This window comes from Coptis chinensis, chromosome 3, assembly GCF_015680905.1.
Source record: "Coptis chinensis isolate HL-2020 chromosome 3, ASM1568090v1, whole genome shotgun sequence".
NCBI classification, from domain to species: domain Eukaryota; kingdom Viridiplantae; phylum Streptophyta; class Magnoliopsida; order Ranunculales; family Ranunculaceae; genus Coptis; species Coptis chinensis.
The window spans coordinates 90,282,736-90,291,680 of NC_141458.1; positions in this window are offsets into that span (position 1 = coordinate 90,282,736).

The following is an 8,945-nucleotide window of genomic DNA, read 5'->3' on the forward strand; positions in this document are numbered from 1 at the left end:
CGTTTACATTAAATTCCTACAAAACAGGAGTGAAAACTGTCACAAATTCTCCCTTACGCAATTGCCCTCTACTGAAATCAGAAACTCTTTCAAAGTCATGGACGTCAAAGTTTGGTGCGGGTTTTTGAGACTGTTTTCCTCGTTCCAATTTCCAAAAGATATAAAACTCAAAGAACTGGGAAAAAAAGAGGAAAAGCCCGTTTTCTACTTGTGATTTCTTTCATCAGTATTTCTCTACTCTCTCACTTTAGGCAAATGATTTTCTAGTGTAACCCATTTCTTGAAAGTTTAATTGATTGTTAACGACACAGAAATAGTGCATAGTCAGTTGTCTGTTATTGTTTCTTAGAGTAAAGTTTTGTCGATAAAAGTTGAGTATGTTCAGGAGCAACACTACTAAACTGAATTCATCACATTGACTTGGGGTAATATTAGATGCAAGGTTCATTTCAATTGTGAATTAGAGCTAGCATTGAAATGTTTTTGCATCAACTAGAAGAACAGTCAAAGCCCAGATGTTCGTGCACAATGGAGAGACACCAAAGCCAAATATAATAAACTGGGCATAAGTGAAAATCTGAAACGTGTGTGAAAGGGTTCCTTTATTCTTTGATTTCTAGTGAGGATAATATAGTATTTAGCAAATTGGGAAGAAAATGTGCGAGCTGTCGCACCCTATTTTGATGGAATTTGGGGACACGTGTGTGGTCTAAATTTCGCTTGGAGCTCTTGGAGGAAAACTCGCTGGGAGCAAAAAATCACTCGGCACTCAGACTATTGTTGGTTCACATTTAAGCTGATTGGTGGTTCAAGAACCCAAAAGGTTGCCTTGCTACAAATCAGTCCTTGTGCATGCCATTCTATTAAAGATACTCATAGCTTGCATTCCATCTAATGATGACAAATCTTGAACAAGACTGAAAAGTCATTTTATTTCAACCGTTTCATTGTTCATTAGTCTTCCTTTGACATGAACGTTAACGTTACACTATACTTTGTATTTATTTAGCTTAAATAAGTATAAATTCATTTCCATTAATTGCTAACAACCCCATGAGTGTTAGACTATATTATGTATATCCAATTCTTGATATCCAGTACAAGTTGGAGAACATGTATAATAAAAAGAGAGCAACCATATCAGTGACATGAATGCCAAAATCATCACAGAGTACCTCCTAAGTACCACCTTGCAAGTCATCCAAAGCTGAATATGAGTTCACTTAAATCTATATATCCTTTTTACACAAGAAGAAGCAAAAAAGTTTGTTTACATATCGACCTTCAAATGTGCAAATGTTCGATTAAACTATCGTCTTTTATGAACTAGCATCTTCGCTAGCTAGCGTTGATCATATCCTTATTTCTGACAAGGGCTACCACTCATCCTCTTTTGAGCTTGAAGTTTTCGGAATAGTTTACATGCCACACTTTTACCATATTAAGTTTCAATACAACTAATCTCATTTTCTACAGTTCGCTCTTTGTCAGGTTGTTTTACAGCACGAACTAGGGGCTAGCTACACTCTGAACTGGGGGCTCGCAACAGCCATATATACAAGTACAATCCGGCTACGATTTGAGCTCAATGCTCAATTTATCTCCAAATTACCATTTCTTTTGTTCTAACTCCTTTTGGATATTAGTTCGATCTAGCACAGGTCAATCAAGCTCCAATGCAAACTGGGGGGCTAACCACAACCATCTCCGGAGTGGGGCTTATTATTTCCATCTAGACATGTTCAATTATGTTATTATGTTCCATGCATCTCCAAAATTACTACTATTAGTTTGCTAACTCTTTAGTGCTAGCTCGCATTTTTTACAGGTCAATTAAGCTCCAAAATTGGGGCTAGCTACAATCATGCCAATTCAAAGCTAACTATCAACCATTGTAACGCCCCCAAAAGGCTAGCTATCCACCAATCAACTCAATGCCCTGCTAATAAGGATCAAGTTCGATTCAACTATAGTCACGCCAATTCAAGGCTAGCTATCAACTGCATCTCCAATTCATAACGCTTACTCGAGTAACACGCTTACTCGAGCTCTAATGCTCATTCGAGCTCCAAGGCTATCTCGAGCTACAACTTTCTCACTAAGTTGAGGACCTACACTTCTAGGATCAACAACGTGCAGAACGCTCACTCGAGCTACAACTTTCTTACTAATTGAGGACCTACACTTCTATGATCAATTCAGTACTTGTCAAAGCAGCATCACTTGCATCTTCAGTCATTATCCCATGTGTTTCCCACGTGTGGAATTAATCTCTCATTAGATTGTCCTAAAAAATAAGAACAACCTAATAAGAGGGGGTTGTGTGAGGGACTAATATACATAGCCAATGTATATTATACACGTGTCCAGCACAACTCACCAGGTCGATTATACCAAGACCTCAGCCAAGTCGCTCATATCAAGACCTCAACCAGGTCGCTTATACCAAGACCTCAGCCAGGTCTTGTAACGTTCAAAGATGGAAATGTAGTCGTTACAGCTATTCTGTAACAACAGCCATGCACACATTTAAGCTCATTGAAGTCTAGCAATTAAGAGGACCCGGCCTGGCGCAGAGGAAAGGGAAGAATCTCAAAGACCACTACAAAAGCAAGATGGGAAGGTGAGGCAAAGAGGGGAGCTACATGCTCACATTATCTCCATCTCCAATTCAATCACTTAATTCCAATATGAACTACGTCTGACTTGATTTCAGTTCACTGGAGAACTAGATATGTAGGCAGTTCGATCATTCGAACTCAGTCATAACATCATCTTCCCTAATCACCCAGACTCGTAAGGTCGTGACTAAAACGCACCTTTACACATATCAAATGAAATATATGAATCAAGTCCAAGCAATGTTGAAACTTAATTCTATCCATAAATCACTTTGGTTAACATATTAGCTGGGTTCTCCTTAGTGTCTATCTTAGTTAGTAATATATCACCTTCCTCTAAAATTTCTCTGACAAAGTAAAAACGCACAACAATATGCTTCGGACGGGCATGATGAACCTGGTTCTCTGCCACATATATAGCACTCATGCTATCACAATGAATCTCATCTAGCTGATCATGCACAATACCCAATTCATCCAATAAACCCATTAACCAAATAACCTCTTCCATAGCCTCAGTCACTACCATATACTCTGCCTTTGTCGTAGACAATGCAACAATATACTGTAAAATATACCTCCAACTCAAACGGTACGTACTAGCTAAAGTAAAAACATACCCAGTAATAGACCAACACTTATCCAAATCACATGCATAGTTAGAGTCCACTTAACCTACACAAAACTGGCTAGTATCTTTCTCAAACATCAAACCAACATCTATATTACCAAGAATATATCGTAAAATCTATTTCACAGCTTGCTAGTGTTTCTTCCCAGGGTTATGCATATATCTACTAACAACTAGTGAAATGTCCAGCTTAGTACACACCATCACATACATCGAAGTACCAACAACGCTAACATATAGAACATGAGTCATGTACTCACGCTCTAATTGGACAAAGAAAATTGAATGTGGTGATGAAATCAACAAAACAAATTAATCAAAATACTTATCAATACAAAACGAATAACCAATAGCAGACAAGATTTACGTAGTTTGGCATTAGCCTAATCCATAACGCAAGAGATGAGAATTTTACTAATCAAGAAAAACAAATAGAGTACAATCACTCACAAACGAATCCCGAATAATTTATTAATTATCTATCACAAACAATGCTCACAAACTCACAAATTAAACTAGTGTTTACAAACTTGAGCATGCCTAAACTACACAGGAAGATCGGTATTTATAGAGGTCGAGGTGCATGGACGTGGGATGCAATTAGAATGCAAATTGGTTTCGAAAAAACCAATAAGAAAACCCGAAACCGTGTTGCACAAGGATTGGTCTCCTAAAACTTAACCACCAAGAGGCGGTGCTACTGTTTCCCCCAATTCAATTTGGAAGTGTCCAAATTCCAAGCGAAGCCCACGTGCATACCAACACATGCTTGTGATAAAAATCGGTGGTTGATCACAAGGGTAAAGATTAACACCAATTAACTGTTTGTTTGTTTTTTAAAAAGGAGGGGCTCTAGTAACATATTTTATGTTGACACCTAAACAAACTCAAAATCGTTAAGATATTTATAAGTTGTGGATTAGGCTAGTTTTTTGTAGATATGATCTCATAATTATTCTAAACATTGTCACAAATAATCAAAAAAATTCAAATTTGCCAAATGTAGTTAACAATTTACAAAATTTGACTAATTGTAGACCGTTCATTTTCACCATTTTTTATACTATATTTGGCAAGTCTTAAATTTTTTGATTTTTTTTATTATTTGTGACAATGTTTAGAATAGTTATGAGATTATATCTACAAAAAATTAGTCTAATCCAAAACTTATAAATATCCTAACGATTTTGAGTTTGTTTACGTGTCAAGATAAAATATGTCTCTAGAACCCCTCCCTTTTAAAAAAATGGTGTTTAATGATCTATAGAAGTCCATTGTGAGGCTTCATGATTTTGAAGTAGGTGGAAGCAATGTTTATTTGCATATTATACATTGAATTGGAATGGAGAATGTAAAGTCCTATCGACACCCATGTGGAGCTTATGTGAATGTGTAAATTCACACCCTCCATTAGATATGCCCTTAAGGGTATGTTTGGAAGTTTTCCTAAGGAATTAGAATTGAAAATATAATTTCAAGACTTACTATAACACCCCGTCTTTTATTTTATTTTTCCTAATAATAATAAAGATAATAATAATAATAATAATAATAATAATGAAATAGATAAAACAGAGATAGGATATCCAGCAGTTACGGATAAAAGCCCGTAAATAAGTAGATAAGTTTTAACCCTTGTTTTTCGGGGAGGTTTTTAAAAAACTAGACAATAGAGTTTTCTCACGAGAGTTTCTGGGGGGAAAACACAGCGAGAGTTTTTTTTTTTTTAAAAAAAAAAAAGTTACTGAAAAAAGAAAAGGTTTTGAACGAGGAAGATCGTCGTTTCACGCAACAGTCGACTTCGGTCTTTCGGGTTTTCTCGCTGTTCGGTTTATAAAAGGTGAGTAGTCATAATATGTTTATATTTCTTTTATTTGTTTCTATTAATCATATCAGTAATGCCGTTTTCTATATTTGTGATATTGTCAACTCTGTCGGCTGTTAGATACAAATTTTTTTGAAACACTACAGTAAATAAAACTAGGACAAATTTTAGCATTTAGATGTCGAAGACTCGACACCGGTGGTTAATGGCGTCAACCTCAGAACCCAAAACGTCCTATTTTCTTGTGTGTTGGAATGGTTGTTTTGTTGGAACTTTGTGGTGATGTAGTACTGTTTAATTTGAATTTTTATTGATGATGTTTGGTTGTGGTAGTGAAGAGTTGGGTATTGAATTGGTGTTTGGGTTGATTGGGTGAGGGGAAGCTTTGAAACAACCATTAATGGCGTTCAACCAAGACCCCAAACCGTCCTGATTTTTGGTGTTGTTTGAATGTTAGTTGTGTATGACTTTTGTTGAGAAATTGTTGTTGGGTTATGTTGATTGTTGGTGGTTGATTTGGGTGTTCAGAGGGGGCGATTGAAGCTTGAAGGATTAGTAATGGCCGTAGATCGCGATTTTCCTAGTATAAGGGAATCGCGATTTGTTAGGATAGGTGTGTAGGGGTTTGAAAAAGGAATTAAACCGCGGGGTTCATTAGTGGTGGCGAGTGGCTGATTGGTGGTGGCTGGATGTGGAGGCGCTGGTGGAGGCGTTTGTGAGGAAAGAGATGAACAGTAAAATTCGACTTTGGGCTTGGCCCAAATCGTGGGTTGGGCTTGTGTGATAAACTTTAGATTTTTATTTTTGACTTAAGTTTAGACTATGGGCCTTAGGCTTTGGGCTTTTGGGTTAGAGGACCAATGTTGACTGTTAACCAGAGTTGACTGTTGACTTTTGACCAGGGTTGACTTTGACCAGTTGACCCAAAATTTGACTTTTTCCTAAAATTATGATTCAGTCTATTAGGATAAGTCTAGGACTATTAGCATGTTTGACTTAGGCTAAGACCTTTCTAAATATACTTGTGTAGGTGTATTTACTGCTTTGTGATTTTTTTCAGTCTTTTACGATACACAACGTTATGACACTTATACATCCATGAAATTAATAACGCGTAAACCAAAATTACTTGAATCAAGATATTCCTTCGTTCTCTGAAACAATATATGTAATAAAGTTCAATAATGCGTAAACAAAACTTACCGCACCCTTTTAGAACTCTCCACGCCTCAAGTTTTGGAATTTAGTTTTATGACTGGTGATGTCATATGTTACGTGGGCATTTATTGAATGTGCCATAAATGGCCCGTTAGTGTTATATAAGGGTATCCATTGAATGTGCCATGAATGACCCGGGTATTCATTGAATGTGCCATGAATGACCAGATTGTTTGGACTGCCCTAAAGAGGAACTAAGGTATTCGCCTTGCGGGTTAGTTGTATTCCTTGAGTGTACGGGAATATAGGATTGGGTATTCCTTGAATGTGTCAGGAATGACCCAGGGCATTCATTGAATGTGGCATGAATGGCCCATTAGTGATATGATAGGTATTCTTTGAATGTGGCGGGAATGACCTAAGGTATTCATTGAATGTGCCATGAATGACCTGAGTTTTTGTGCCCAAAGAGGCTGTGAAATATGTGTATGAAAGCCCAGAGATGGCTATGATATTATGGTATTCGGTGGGAGAGAGGCACATAGGAATGTGTGATTTGGCAAATGTGTGGAGTGCAAATCGTGGAGTAGGTACTAAAGGGTGGGTGTATAAGAAAAGTAATTTATTAATTGATAAGAGAAATTGATTTGATTATGCGAGCGTGGTTGGGTTTACTTTTGAATATATATAGGATATCTACATATGTTATATACAAGTTCTAACTTTCTTTTGCAGGAGGGTAGGACTTAATAATATTTTTTTGTCTTGGGGGCCTTGATCCTACCCTTATACAACAATGGATATTGGTAAGTATTAATTCAAGTATTTAGATATTAAAACGAGTTATTAAAATGAGTTAATATAATGGAAGTTTTGCTTGGGAAGAAACTATGCCGGTTGAGATGATCGAACTACCTTTCTTCCCAAATGAGAATGATTAGGTTATGATAGAGTTAAAGTGTTAGTTGGATAAGAAAATTTTTTAAATGTTTATATGTGGTTAGTCTACTTATACCCAAAAATTTCATTTTGTCAACCCATGTTTGCTTTGTTTTGGCAACGTGGGTGTGTTCTTAGGAACATAGGTGGAAGGCGAGAGAACCGGGCGTGTGATTGGGATTAGTGCACGGAGCAAATCCGTTAGTTTTCTTTTAGGTCGATTCTTATTGGAAGGATGTAATAACGTAGTTTACCTTTTGCATGGCATGAGAACATGGTAGTGAGGAATTTTATTTTGAGAGTTTGTTTGATGTTTTATTTGGACGGATGATATCTTAATAAAGCAATGGCGGATAATTATTGGGATTATTTTTAATTTAAGTTGATTCTTTTATGACATGGCTGTTAGGGTTTTGTATGTGTAGTATCCCCGTCCATAGTCCGGGTTTTAAACAAGTGAACCTAGTGATGTTTGAGATATTTATATTTCAAATATTCACTTTGTTATTGTTTAGAAATTCGGGCTGTGACACTTACAATTTTAAAGGGTCCTATTACTGCCGGACCCTAATTTGTGTTTGGCGGACTCCCACAAAAAAAACAATTATTACAAATATGCCATTGGTTTCAAAAAATCTAAAAAAAAACAATTATTACAAGTATGTCATTGGTCCCCAAAAAATTGAATTCGAAACCCCAAACTTAAACGACTCGGCTAGGTCGTTTGGACTAAGTCTCAAACGACTTGGCCACACCGTTTGGGACTTAGTCCAAACGACCGAGGCCAAAGTCGTTTGGACTAAGTCCCAAACGACTTTAGTATATACTGGTTTGGGACTTAGTCAAACGACTGCCACACCCGGTCAAGAGCCTCCAAAAAAACGTAACTTTGAATTTTTTTCAAAGTTCAAATCCCAACGACATGGCCACATCGTTTTGAATTAAGTCCAAACGGTGTGACCATATCGTTGGAGACTTAGTCCAAACGGTGTGGCCATATCGTTGGGGATTTTTCTAAGTCCAAACGGTGTAGCCATTTTTTTATAAGTCCAAATCCCAAACGACATGGCCACATCATTTTGGACTCAGTCCAGACGGTGTGGCCATATCGTTTGAGATTTAAACTTTGAAAAAAATTCAAAGTTCTGTTTTTTGGGCTCTTGACCGGTGTGGTCGGGTCGTTTAAGTTTGGGGTTTCAAATTCAATTTTTTGGGAATCAATGACATACTTGCAATAATTATTTTTTTTTTAAATTTTTTAAAACCAATGGCACACTTGTAATAATTGTTTTTTAGGAAATTCAGTCCTCAACACAAATCGGGGTCCAAAGAAGAACAAATATCATTTTAAATAGTTAAAATTCTTGAATATATAGAAATCTCAAGTTTCTGCCCTTATAGAAACTTACAATTCTTTGATTTTGGGTATTTGAGATTTCCATTCCAGTACAGAAAATGTTGCCAAACCTGGTGATTCTTAATTTTTGGAAATATATTATAAATTCTACCTTAAAATCATAGTTGCCAAACACACCCTAAAAGATAATTCAACTTTAAAGAATTTGATATGCTCCTGTCTCTCCCTCACTTTTGTTTCTGGAAAACCGGGCAACGGTTTCAAGTTTTCAACCAACTACTCAACCGGTTCAGAACCCCTCCAACTTATTGCTAATTTCCATTTTCAAACATTAGATTTGAATACGTGCTATGGCGTACAACTGGAGTGAGTTTAGGTGTCATTAACTACTTCGTCCAAGAACCGCTCCTTGAA